This window comes from Hippichthys cyanospilos, chromosome 18, assembly GCF_059441005.1.
Source record: "Hippichthys cyanospilos isolate Australia breed blue-spotted pipefish chromosome 18, RoL_Hcya_1.0, whole genome shotgun sequence".
NCBI lineage: Eukaryota > Metazoa > Chordata > Actinopteri > Syngnathiformes > Syngnathidae > Hippichthys > Hippichthys cyanospilos.
The window spans coordinates 16,866,651-16,881,940 of NC_142386.1; positions in this window are offsets into that span (position 1 = coordinate 16,866,651).

Consider the following 15,290-nt stretch of genomic DNA (forward strand, 5'->3'; position numbering starts at 1 on the left):
ATAAATCATAAACTAAGCATTTTTCAGCCGAAATAATGAATGTAGTCCTCTTAATTCTTGCTTCTAAAGCATACGCAAGCAGAAATTTCAATGTACAATGATGTTTTTAAAAAAACAGTCAAAATGTGCTCCACTCGGGCTGAAAACGCTTGTTTGGGACATTACATTAATGTTGACTATAAATCATAAACTAAGCATTTTTCAGCTAAAATAATGAATGTAGTCCTCTTAATTCTTGCTTCTAAAGCATACGCAAGCAGAAATTTCAATGTACAATGATGTTTTTAAAAAAAATAGTCAAAATGTGCTCCACTCGGGCTGAAAACGCTGTTGGGGACATTTCATTAATCTTGACTATAAATCAAAAACTAAGCATTTTTCAGCTGAAATAATGAATGTAGTCCTCTTAATTCTTGCTTCTAAAGCATACGCAAGCAGAAATTTCAATGTACAATGATGTTTTTAAAAAAACAGTCAAAATGTGCTCCACTCGGGCTGAAAACGCTGTTGGGGACATTTCATTAATGTTGACTATAAATCATAAACTAAGCATTTTTCAGCCGAAATAATGAATGTAGTCCTCTTAATTCTTGCTTCTAAAGCATACGCAAGCAGAAATTTCAATGTACAATGATGTTTTTAAAAAAACAGTCAAAATGTGCTCCACTCGGGCTGAAAACGCTTGTTTGGGACATTACATTAATGTTGACTATAAATCATAAACTAAGCATTTTTCAGCTGAAATAATGAATGTAGTCCTCTTAATTCTTGCTTCTAAAGCATACGCAAACAGAAATTTCATTGTACAATGATGTTTTTAAAAAAACGGTCAAAATGTGCTCCACTCGGGCTGAAAACGCTTGTTTGGGACATACATTAATGTTGACTATAAATCATAAACTAAGCATTTTTCAGCTGAAATAATGAATGTAGTCCTCTTAATTCTTGCTTCTAAAGCATACGCAAGCAGAAATTTCAATGTACAATGATGTTTTTAAAAAAAACAGTCAAAATGTGCTCCACTCGGGCTGAAAACGCTGTTGGGGACATTTCATTAATGTTGACTATAAATCATAAACTAAGCATTTTTCAGCTGAAATAATGAATGTAGTCCTCTTAATTCTTGCTTCTAAAGCATACGCAAGCAGAAATTTCAATGTACAATGATGTTTTTAAAAAAACAGTCAAAATGTGCTCCACTCGGGCTGAAAACGCTGTTGGGGACATTTCATTAATGTTGATTATAAATCATAAACTAAGCATTTTTCAGCCTAAATAATGAATGTAGTCCTCTTAATTCTTGCTTCTAAAGCATACGCAAGCAGAAATTTCAATGTACAATGATGTTTTTAAAAAAACAGTCAAAATGTGCTCCACTCGGGCTGAAAACGCTGTTGGGGACATTTCATTAATGTTGACTATAAATCATAAACTAAGCATTTTTCAGCCGAAATAATGAATGTAGTCCTCTTAATTCTTGCTTCTAAAGCATACGCAAGCAGAAATTTCAATGTACAATGATGTTTTTAAAAAAACAGTCAAAATGTGCTCCACTCGGGCTGAAAACGCTTGTTTGGGACATTACATTAATGTTGACTATAAATCATAAACTAAGCATTTTTCAGCTAAAATAATGAATGTAGTCCTCTTAATTCTTGCTTCTAAAGCATACGCAAACAGAAATTTCAATGTACAATGATGTTTTTAAAAAAACGGTCATAATGTGCTCCACTCGGGCTGAAAACGCTTGTTTGGAACATTTCATTAATGTTGACTATAATTCATAAACTAAGCATTTTTCAGCTGAAATAATGAATGTAGTCCTCTTAATTCTTGCTTCTAAAGCATACGCAAGCAGAAATTTCAATGTACAATGATGTTTTTAAAAAAAACAGTCAAAATGTGCTCCACTCGGGCTGAAAACGCTGTTGGGGACATTTCATTAATCTTGACTATAAATCAAAAACTAAGCATTTTTCAGCTGAAATAATGAATGTAGTCCTCTTAATTCTTGCTTCTAAAGCATACGCAAGCAGAAATTTCAATGTACAATGATGTTTTTAAAAAAACAGTCAAAATGTGCTCCACTCGGGCTGAAAACGCTGTTGGGGACATTTCATTAATGTTGACTATAAATCATAAACTAAGCATTTTTCAGCCGAAATAATGAATGTAGTCCTCTTAATTCTTGCTTCTAAAGCATACGCAAGCAGAAATTTCAATGTACAATGATGTTTTTAAAAAAACAGTCAAAATGTGCTCCACTCGGGCTGAAAACGCTTGTTTGGGACATTACATTAATGTTGACTATAAATCATAAACTAAGCATTTTTCAGCTGAAATAATGAATGTAGTCCTCTTAATTCTTGCTTCTAAAGCATACGCAAACAGAAATTTCATTGTACAATGATGTTTTTAAAAAAACGGTCAAAATGTGCTCCACTCGGGCTGAAAACGCTTGTTTGGGACATACATTAATGTTGACTATAAATCATAAACTAAGCATTTTTCAGCTGAAATAATGAATGTAGTCCTCTTAATTCTTGCTTCTAAAGCATACGCAAGCAGAAATTTCAATGTACAATGATGTTTTTAAAAAAAACAGTCAAAATGTGCTCCACTCGGGCTGAAAACGCTGTTGGGGACATTTCATTAATGTTGACTATAAATCATAAACTAAGCATTTTTCAGCTGAAATAATGAATGTAGTCCTCTTAATTCTTGCTTCTAAAGCATACGCAAGCAGAAATTTCAATGTACAATGATGTTTTTAAAAAAACAGTCAAAATGTGCTCCACTCGGGCTGAAAACGCTTGTTTGGGACATTACATTAATGTTGACTATAAATCATAAACTAAGCATTTTTCAGCTGAAATAATGAATGTAGTCCTCTTAATTCTTGCTTCTAAAGCATACGCAAACAGAAATTTCAATGTACAATGATGTTTTTAAAAAAACGGTCAAAATGTGCTCCACTCGGGCTGAAAACGCTTGTTTGGGACATTACATTAATGTTGACTATAAATCATAAACTAAGCATTTTTCAGCTGAAATAATGAATGTAGTCCTCTTAATTCTTGCTTCTAAAGCATATGCAAGCAGAAATTTCAATGTACAATGATGTTTTTAAAAAAAACAGTCAAAATGTGCTCCACTCGGGCTGAAAACGCTGTTGGGGACATTTCATTAATGTTGACTATAAATCATAAACTAAGCATTTTTCAGCTGAAATAATGAATGTAGTCCTCTTAATTCTTGCTTCTAAAGCATACGCAAGCAGAAATTTCAATGTACAATGATGTTTTTAAAAAAACAGTCAAAATGTGCTCCACTCGGGCTGAAAACGCTGTTGGGGACATTTCATTAATGTTGACTATAAATCATAAACTAAGCATTTTTCAGCCGAAATAATGAATGTAGTCCTCTTAATTCTTGCTTCTAAAGCATACGCAAGCAGAAATTTCAATGTACAATGATGTTTTTAAAAAAACAGTCAAAATGTGCTCCACTCGGGCTGAAAACGCTTGTTTGGGACATTACATTAATGTTGACTATAATTCATAAACTAAGCATTTTTCAGCTGAAATAATGAATGTAGTCCTCTTAATTCTTGCTTCTAAAGCATACGCAAACAGAAATTTCAATGTACAATGATGTTTTTAAAAAAACGGTCAAAATGTGCTCCACTCGGGCTGAAAACGCTTGTTTGGGACATTTCATTAATGTTGACTATAATTCATAAACTAAGCATTTTTCAGCTGAAATAATGAATGTAGTCCTCTTAATTCTTGCTTCTAAAGCATTCGCAAGCAGAAATTTCAATGTACAATGATGTTTTTAAAAAAACAGTCAAAATGTGCTCCACTCGGGCTGAAAACGCTTGTTTGGGACATTACATTAATGTTGACTATAAATCATAAACTAAGCATTTTTCAGCTGAAATAATGAATGTAGTCCTCTTAATTCTTGCTTCTAAAGCATACGCAAGCAGAAATTTCAATGTACAATGATGTTTTTAAAAAAAACAGTCAAAATGTGCTCCACTCGGGCTGAAAACGCTGTTGGGGACATTTCATTAATGTTGACTATAAATCATAAACTAAGCATTTTTCAGCTGAAATAATGAATGTAGTCCTCTTAATTCTTGCTTCTAAAGCATACGCAAGCAGAAATTTCAATGTACAATGATGTTTTTAAAAAAACAGTCAAAATGTGCTCCACTCGGGCTGAAAACGCTTGTTTGGGACATTACATTAATGTTGACTATAAATCATAAACTAAGCATTTTTCAGCTGAAATAATGAATGTAGTCCTCTTAATTCTTGCTTCTAAAGCATACGCAAACAGAAATTTCAATGTACAATGATGTTTTTAAAAAAACAGTCAAAATGTGCTCCACTCGGGCTGAAAACGCTTGTTTGGGACATTTCACTAATGTTGACTATAAATCATAAACTAAGCATTTTTCAGCTGAAATAATGAATGTAGTCCTCTTAATACTTGCTTCTAAAGCATACGCAAGCAGAAATTTCAATGTACAATGATGTTTTTAAAAAAACAGTCAAAATGTGCTCCACTCGGGCTGAAAACGCTTGTTTGGGACATTACATTAATGTTGACTATAAATCATAAACTAAGCATTTTTCAGCTGAAATAATGAATGTAGTCCTCTTAATTCTTGCTTCTAAAGCATACGCAAGCAGAAATTTCAATGTACAATGATGTTTTTAAAAAAACAGTCAAAATGTGCTCCACTCGGGCTGAAAACGCTGTTGGGGACATTTCATTAATGTTGACTATAAATCATAAACTAAGCATTTTTCAGCCTAAATAATGAATGTAGTCCTCTTAATTCTTGCTTCTAAAGCATACGCAAGCAGAAATTTCAATGTACAATGATGTTTTTAAAAAAACAGTCAAAATGTGCTCCACTCGGGCTGAAAACGCTGTTGGGGACATTTCATTAATGTTGACTATAAATCATAAACTAAGCATTTTTCAGCCGAAATAATGAATGTAGTCCTCTTAATTCTTGCTTCTAAAGCATACGCAAGCAGAAATTTCAATGTACAATGATGTTTTTAAAAAAACAGTCAAAATGTGCTCCACTCGGGCTGAAAACGCTTGTTTGGGACATTACATTAATGTTGACTATAAATCATAAACTAAGCATTTTTCAGCTAAAATAATGAATGTAGTCCTCTTAATTCTTGCTTCTAAAGCATACGCAAACAGAAATTTCAATGTACAATGATGTTTTTAAAAAAACGGTCATAATGTGCTCCACTCGGGCTGAAAACGCTTGTTTGGAACATTTCATTAATGTTGACTATAATTCATAAACTAAGCATTTTTCAGCTGAAATAATGAATGTAGTCCTCTTAATTCTTGCTTCTAAAGCATACGCAAGCAGAAATTTCAATGTACAATGATGTTTTTAAAAAAACAGTCAAAATGTGCTCCACTCGGGCTGAAAACGCTTGTTTGGGACATTACATTAATGTTGACTATAAATCATAAACTAAGCATTTTTCAGCTGAAATAATGAATGTAGTCCTCTTAATTCTTGCTTCTAAAGCATACGCAAACAGAAATTTCAATGTACAATGATGTTTTTAAAAAAACGGTCAAAATGTGCTCCACTCGGGCTGAAAACGCTTGTTTGGGACATTTCACTAATGTTGACTATAAATCATAAACTAAGCATTTTTCAGCTGAAATAATGAATGTAGTCCTCTTAATTCTTGCTTCTAAAGCATACGCAAGCAGAAATTTCAATGTACAATGATGTTTTTAAAAAAACAGTCAAAATGTGCTCCACTCGGGCTGAAAACGCTTGTTTGGGACATTACATTAATGTTGACTATAAATCATAAACTAAGCATTTTTCAGCTGAAATAATGAATGTAGTCCTCTTAATTCTTGCTTCTAAAGCATACGCAAACAGAAATTTCAATGTACAATGATGTTTTTAAAAAAACGGTCAAAATGTGCTCCACTCGGGCTGAAAACGCTTGTTTGGGACATTTCACTAATGTTGACTATAAATCATAAACTAAGCATTTTTCAGCTGAAATAATGAATGTAGTCCTCTTAATTCTTGCTTCTAAAGCATACGCAAGCAGAAATTTCAATGTACAATGATGTTTTTAAAAAAACAGTCAAAATGTGCTCCACTCGGGCTGAAAACGCTGTTGGGGACATTTCATTAATGTTGACTATAAATCAAAAACTAAGCATTTTTCAGCTGAAATAATGAATGTAGTCCTCTTAATTCTTGCTTCTAAATCTAAAGCATACGCAAGCAGAAATTTCAATGTACAATGATGTTTTTAAAAAAACAGTCAAAATGTGCTCCACTCGGGCTGAAAACGCTGTTGGGGACATTTCACTAATGTTGACTATAAATCATAAACTAAGCATTTTTCAGCTGAAATAATGAATGTAGTCCTCTTAATTCTTGCTTCTAAAGCATACGCAAGCAGAAATTTCAATGTACAATGATGTTTTTAAAAAAACAGTCAAAATGTGCTCCACTCGGGCTGAAAACGCTTGTTTGGGACATTACATTAATGTTGACTATAAATCATAAACTAAGCATTTTTCAGCTGAAATAATGAATGTAGTCCTCTTAATTCTTGCTTCTAAAGCATACGCAAACAGAAATTTCAATGTACAATGATGTTTTTAAAAAAACGGTCAAAATGTGCTCCACTCGGGCTGAAAACGCTTGTTTGGGACATTTCACTAATGTTGACTATAAATCATAAACTAAGCATTTTTCAGCTGAAATAATGAATGTAGTCCTCTTAATTCTTGCTTCTAAAGCATACGCAAGCAGAAATTTCAATGTACAATGATGTTTTTAAAAAAACAGTCAAAATGTGCTCCACTCGGGCTGAAAACGCTGTTGGGGACATTTCATTAATGTTGACTATAAATCAAAAACTAAGCATTTTTCAGCTGAAATAATGAATGTAGTCCTCTTAATTCTTGCTTCTAAATCTAAAGCATACGCAAGCAGAAATTTCAATGTACAATGATGTTTTTAAAAAAACAGTCAAAATGTGCTCCACTCGGGCTGAAAACGCTTGTTGGGGACATTACATTAATGTTGACTATAAATCATAAACTAAGCATTTTTCAGCTGAAATAATGAATGTAGTCCTCTTAATTCTTGCTTCTAAAGCATACGCAAACAGAAATTTCAATGTACAATGATGTTTTTAAAAAAACGGTCAAAATGTGCTCCACTCGGGCTGAAAACGCTTGTTTGGAACATTTCATTAATGTTGACTATAATTCATAAACTAAGCATTTTTCAGCTGAAATAATGAATGTAGTCCTCTTAATTCTTGCTTCTAAAGCATATGCAAGCAGAAATTTCAATGTACAATGATGTTTTTAAAAAAACAGTCAAAATGTGCTCCACTCGGGCTGAAAACGCTGTTGGGGACATTTCATTAATGTTGACTATAAATCAAAAACTAAGCATTTTTCAGCTGAAATAATGAATGTAGTCCTCTTAATTCTTGCTTCTAAAGCATACGCAAGCAGAAATTTCAATGTACAATGATGTTTTTAAAAAAACGGTCAAAATGTGCTCCACTCGGGCTGAAAACGCTTGTTTGGAACATTTCATTAATGTTGACTATAAATCATAAACTAAGCATTTTTCAGCTAAAATAATGAATGTAGTCCTCTTAATTCTTGCTTCTAAAGCATACGCAAGCAGAAATTTCAATGTACAATGATGTTTTTAAAAAAACAGTCAAAATGTGCTCCACTCGGGCTGAAAACGCTGTTGGGGACATTTCATTAATGTTGACTATAAATCAAAAACTAAGCATTTTTCAGCTGAAATAATGAATGTAGTCCTCTTAATTCTTGCTTCTAAAGCATACGCAAACAGAAATTTCAATGTACAATGATGTTTTTAAAAAAACGGTCAAAATGTGCTCCACTCGGGCTGAAAACGCTTGTTTGGAACATTTCATTAATGTTGACTATAATTCATAAACTAAGCATTTTTCAGCTGAAATAATGAATGTAGTCCTCTTAATTCTTGCTTCTAAAGCATACGCAAGCAGAAATTTCAATGTACAATGATGTTTTTAAAAAAACAGTCAAAATGTGCTCCACTCGGGCTGAAAACGCTGTTGGGGACATTTCATTAATGTTGACTATAAATCATAAACTAAGCATTTTTCAGCCTAAATAATGAATGTAGTCCTCTTAATTCTTGCTTCTAAAGCATACGCAAGCAGAAATTTCAATGTACAATGATGTTTTTAAAAAAACAGTCAAAATGTGCTCCACTCGGGCTGAAAACGCTGTTGGGGACATTTCATTAATGTTGACTATAAATCATAAACTAAGCATTTTTCAGCCGAAATAATGAATGTAGTCCTCTTAATTCTTGCTTCTAAAGCATACGCAAGCAGAAATTTCAATGTACAATGATGTTTTTAAAAAAACAGTCAAAATGTGCTCCACTCGGGCTGAAAACGCTTGTTTGGGACATTACATTAATGTTGACTATAAATCATAAACTAAGCATTTTTCAGCTAAAATAATGAATGTAGTCCTCTTAATTCTTGCTTCTAAAGCATACGCAAACAGAAATTTCAATGTACAATGATGTTTTTAAAAAAACGGTCATAATGTGCTCCACTCGGGCTGAAAACGCTTGTTTGGAACATTTCATTAATGTTGACTATAATTCATAAACTAAGCATTTTTCAGCTGAAATAATGAATGTAGTCCTCTTAATTCTTGCTTCTAAAGCATACGCAAGCAGAAATTTCAATGTACAATGATGTTTTTAAAAAAACAGTCAAAATGTGCTCCACTCGGGCTGAAAACGCTGTTGGGGACATTTCATTAATGTTGACTATAAATCATAAACTAAGCATTTTTCAGCCGAAATAATGAATGTAGTCCTCTTAATTCTTGCTTCTAAAGCATACGCAAGCAGAAATTTCAATGTACAATGATGTTTTTAAAAAAACAGTCAAAATGTGCTCCACTCGGGCTGAAAACGCTGTTGGGGACATTTCATTAATGTTGACTATAAATCAAAAACTAAGCATTTTTCAGCTGAAATAATGAATGTAGTCCTCTTAATTCTTGCTTCTAAAGCATACGCAAACAGAAATTTCAATGTACAATGATGTTTTTAAAAAAACGGTCAAAATGTGCTCCACTCGGGCTGAAAACGCTTGTTTGGAACATTTCATTAATGTTGACTATAATTCATAAACTAAGCATTTTTCAGCTGAAATAATGAATGTAGTCCTCTTAATTCTTGCTTCTAAAGCATACGCAAGCAGAAATTTCAATGTACAATGATGTTTTTAAAAAAACAGTCAAAATGTGCTCCACTCGGGCTGAAAACGCTGTTGGGGACATTTCATTAATGTTGACTATAAATCATAAACTAAGCATTTTTCAGCCTAAATAATGAATGTAGTCCTCTTAATTCTTGCTTCTAAAGCATACGCAAGCAGAAATTTCAATGTACAATGATGTTTTTAAAAAAACAGTCAAAATGTGCTCCACTCGGGCTGAAAACGCTGTTGGGGACATTTCATTAATGTTGACTATAAATCATAAACTAAGCATTTTTCAGCCTAAATAATGAATGTAGTCCTCTTAATTCTTGCTTCTAAAGCATACGCAAGCAGAAATTTCAATGTACAATGATGTTTTTAAAAAAACAGTCAAAATGTGCTCCACTCGGGCTGAAAACGCTGTTGGGGACATTTCATTAATGTTGACTATAAATCATAAACTAAGCATTTTTCAGCCGAAATAATGAATGTAGTCCTCTTAATTCTTGCTTCTAAAGCATACGCAAGCAGAAATTTCAATGTACAATGATGTTTTTAAAAAAACGGTCATAATGTGCTCCACTCGGGCTGAAAACGCTTGTTTGGAACATTTCATTAATGTTGACTATAATTCATAAACTAAGCATTTTTCAGCTGAAATAATGAATGTAGTCCTCTTAATTCTTGCTTCTAAAGCATACGCAAGCAGAAATTTCAATGTACAATGATGTTTTTAAAAAAAACAGTCAAAATGTGCTCCACTCGGGCTGAAAACGCTGTTGGGGACATTTCATTAATGTTGACTATAAATCAAAAACTAAGCATTTTTCAGCTGAAATAATGAATGTAGTCCTCTTAATTCTTGCTTCTAAAGCATACGCAAGCAGAAATTTCAATGTACAATGATGTTTTTAAAAAAACAGTCAAAATGTGCTCCACTCGGGCTGAAAACGCTGTTGGGGACATTTCATTAATGTTGACTATAAATCATAAACTAAGCATTTTTCAGCCGAAATAATGAATGTAGTCCTCTTAATTCTTGCTTCTAAAGCATACGCAAGCAGAAATTTCAATGTACAATGATGTTTTTAAAAAAACAGTCAAAATGTGCTCCACTCGGGCTGAAAACGCTTGTTTGGGACATTACATTAATGTTGACTATAAATCATAAACTAAGCATTTTTCAGCTGAAATAATGAATGTAGTCCTCTTAATTCTTGCTTCTAAAGCATACGCAAACAGAAATTTCATTGTACAATGATGTTTTTAAAAAAACGGTCAAAATGTGCTCCACTCGGGCTGAAAACGCTTGTTTGGGACATACATTAATGTTGACTATAAATCATAAACTAAGCATTTTTCAGCTGAAATAATGAATGTAGTCCTCTTAATTCTTGCTTCTAAAGCATACGCAAGCAGAAATTTCAATGTACAATGATGTTTTTAAAAAAAACAGTCAAAATGTGCTCCACTCGGGCTGAAAACGCTGTTGGGGACATTTCATTAATGTTGACTATAAATCATAAACTAAGCATTTTTCAGCTGAAATAATGAATGTAGTCCTCTTAATTCTTGCTTCTAAAGCATACGCAAGTAGAAATTTCAATGTACAATGATGTTTTTAAAAAAAACAGTCAAAATGTGCTCCACTCGGGCTGAAAACGCTGTTGGGGACATTTCATTAATGTTGATTATAAATCATAAACTAAGCATTTTTCAGCCTAAATAATGAATGTAGTCCTCTTAATTCTTGCTTCTAAAGCATACGCAAGCAGAAATTTCAATGTACAATGATGTTTTTAAAAAAACAGTCAAAATGTGCTCCACTCGGGCTGAAAACGCTGTTGGGGACATTTCATTAATGTTGACTATAGATCAAAAACTAAGCATTTTTCAGCTGAAATAATGAATGTAGTCCTCTTAATTCTTGCTTCTAAAGCATACGCAAGCAGAAATTTCAATGTACAATGATGTTTTTAAAAAAACGGTCAAAATGTGCTCCACTCGGGCTGAAAACGCTTGTTTGGAACATTTCATTAATGTTGACTATAAATCATAAACTAAGCATTTTTCAGCTGAAATAATGAATGTAGTCCTCTTAATTCTTGCTTCTAAAGCATACGCAAGCAGAAATTTCAATGTACAATGATGTTTTTAAAAAAACAGTCAAAATGTGCTCCACTCGGGCTGAAAACGCTGTTGGGGACATTTCATTAATGTTGACTATAAATCAAAAACTAAGCATTTTTCAGCTGAAATAATGAATGTAGTCCTCTTAATTCTTGCTTCTAAAGCATACGCAAACAGAAATTTCAATGTACAATGATGTTTTTAAAAAAACGGTCAAAATGTGCTTCACTCGGGCTGAAAACGCTTGTTTGGAACATTTCATTAATGTTGACTATAAATCATAAACTAAGCATTTTTCAGCTGAAATAATGAATGTAGTCCTCTTAATTCTTGCTTCTAAAGCATACGCAAGCAGAAATTTCAATGTACAATGATGTTTTTAAAAAAACAGTCAAAATGTGCTCCACTCGGGCTGAAAACGCTTGTTTGGGACATTACATTAATGTTGACTATAAATCATAAACTAAGCATTTTTCAGCTGAAATAATGAATGTAGTCCTCTTAATTCTTGCTTCTAAAGCATACGCAAACAGAAATTTCAATGTACAATGATGTTTTTAAAAAAACGGTCAAAATGTGCTCCACTCGGGCTGAAAACGCTTGTTTGGGACATTTAACTAATGTTGACTATAAATCATAAACTAAGCATTTTTCAGCTGAAATAATGAATGTAGTCCTCTTAATTCTTGCATCTAAAGCATACGCAAGCAGAAATTTCAATGTACAATGATGTTTTTAAAAAAACAGTCAAAATGTGCTCCGCTCGGGCTGAAAACGCTGTTGGGGACATTTCATTAATGTTGACTATAAATCAAAAACTAAGCATTTTTCAGCTGAAATAATGAATGTAGTCCTCTTAATTCTTGCTTCTAAAGCATACGCAAGCAGAAATTTCAATGTACAATGATGTTTTTAAAAAAACAGTCAAAATGTGCTCCACTCGGGCTGAAAACGCTTGTTGGGGACATTACATTAATGTTGACTATAAATCATAAACTAAGCATTTTTCAGCTGAAATAATGAATGTAGTCCTCTTAATTCTTGCTTCTAAAGCATACGCAAACAGAAATTTCAATGTACAATGATGTTTTTAAAAAAACGGTCAAAATGTGCTCCACTCGGGCTGAAAACGCTTGTTTGGAACATTTCATTAATGTTGACTATAATTCATAAACTAAGCATTTTTCAGCTGAAATAATGAATGTAGTCCTCTTAATTCTTGCTTCTAAAGCATACGCAAGCAGAAATTTCAATGTACAATGATGTTTTTAAAAAAACAGTCAAAATGTGCTCCACTCGGGCTGAAAACGCTGTTGGGGACATTTCATTAATGTTGACTATAAATCAAAAACTAAGCATTTTTCAGCTGAAATAATGAATGTAGTCCTCTTAATTCTTGCTTCTAAAGCATACGCAAGCAGAAATTTCAATGTACAATGATGTTTTTAAAAAAACGGTCAAAATGTGCTCCACTCGGGCTGAAAACGCTTGTTTGGAACATTTCATTAATGTTGACTATAAATCATAAACTAAGCATTTTTCAGCTGAAATAATGAATGTAGTCCTCTTAATTCTTGCTTCTAAAGCATACGCAAGCAGAAATTTCAATGTACAATGATGTTTTTAAAAAAACAGTCAAAATGTGCTCCACTCGGGCTGAAAACGCTGTTGGGGACATTTCATTAATGTTGACTATAAATCAAAAACTAAGCATTTTTCAGCTGAAATAATGAATGTAGTCCTCTTAATTCTTGCTTCTAAAGCATACGCAAACAGAAATTTCAATGTACAATGATGTTTTTAAAAAAACGGTCAAAATGTGCTCCACTCGGGCTGAAAACGCTTGTTTGGAACATTTCATTAATGTTGACTATAATTCATAAACTAAGCATTTTTCAGCTGAAATAATGAATGTAGTCCTCTTAATTCTTGCTTCTAAAGCATACGCAAGCAGAAATTTCAATGTACAATGATGTTTTTAAAAAAACAGTCAAAATGTGCTCCACTCGGGCTGAAAACGCTGTTGGGGACATTTCATTAATGTTGACTATAAATCATAAACTAAGCATTTTTCAGCCTAAATAATGAATGTAGTCCTCTTAATTCTTGCTTCTAAAGCATACGCAAGCAGAAATTTCAATGTACAATGATGTTTTTAAAAAAACAGTCAAAATGTGCTCCACTCGGGCTGAAAACGCTGTTGGGGACATTTCATTAATGTTGACTATAAATCATAAACTAAGCATTTTTCAGCCGAAATAATGAATGTAGTCCTCTTAATTCTTGCTTCTAAAGCATACGCAAGCAGAAATTTCAATGTACAATGATGTTTTTAAAAAAACAGTCAAAATGTGCTCCACTCGGGCTGAAAACGCTTGTTTGGGACATTACATTAATGTTGACTATAAATCATAAACTAAGCATTTTTCAGCTAAAATAATGAATGTAGTCCTCTTAATTCTTGCTTCTAAAGCATACGCAAACAGAAATTTCAATGTACAATGATGTTTTTAAAAAAACGGTCATAATGTGCTCCACTCGGGCTGAAAACGCTTGTTTGGAACATTTCATTAATGTTGACTATAATTCATAAACTAAGCATTTTTCAGCTGAAATAATGAATGTAGTCCTCTTAATTCTTGCTTCTAAAGCATACGCAAGCAGAAATTTCAATGTACAATGATGTTTTTAAAAAAACAGTCAAAATGTGCTCCACTCGGGCTGAAAACGCTTGTTTGGGACATTACATTAATGTTGACTATAAATCATAAACTAAGCATTTTTCAGCTGAAATAATGAATGTAGTCCTCTTAATTCTTGCTTCTAAAGCATACGCAAACAGAAATTTCAATGTACAATGATGTTTTTAAAAAAACGGTCAAAATGTGCTCCACTCGGGCTGAAAACGCTTGTTTGGGACATTTCACTAATGTTGACTATAAATCATAAACTAAGCATTTTTCAGCTGAAATAATGAATGTAGTCCTCTTAATTCTTGCTTCTAAAGCATACGCAAGCAGAAATTTCAATGTACAATGATGTTTTTAAAAAAACAGTCAAAATGTGCTCCACTCGGGCTGAAAACGCTTGTTTGGGACATTACATTAATGTTGACTATAAATCATAAACTAAGCATTTTTCAGCTGAAATAATGAATGTAGTCCTCTTAATTCTTGCTTCTAAAGCATACGCAAACAGAAATTTCAATGTACAATGATGTTTTTAAAAAAACGGTCAAAATGTGCTCCACTCGGGCTGAAAACGCTTGTTTGGGACATTTCACTAATGTTGACTATAAATCATAAACTAAGCATTTTTCAGCTGAAATAATGAATGTAGTCCTCTTAATTCTTGCTTCTAAAGCATACGCAAGCAGAAATTTCAATGTACAATGATGTTTTTAAAAAAACAGTCAAAATGTGCTCCACTCGGGCTGAAAACGCTGTTGGGGACATTTCATTAATGTTGACTATAAATCAAAAACTAAGCATTTTTCAGCTGAAATAATGAATGTAGTCCTCTTAATTCTTGCTTGCATACGCAAGCAGAAATTTCAATGTACAATGATGTTTTTAAAAAAACAGTCAAAATGTGCTCCACTCGGGCTGAAAACGCTTGTTGGGGACATTACATTAATGTTGACTATAAATCATAAACTAAGCATTTTTCAGCTGAAATAATGAATGTAGTCCTCTTAATTCTTGCTTCTAAAGCATACGCAAACAGAAATTTCAATGTACAATGATGTTTTTAAAAAAACGGTCAAAATGTGCTCCACTCGGGCTGAAAACGCTTGTTTGGAACATTTCATTAATGTTGACTATAATT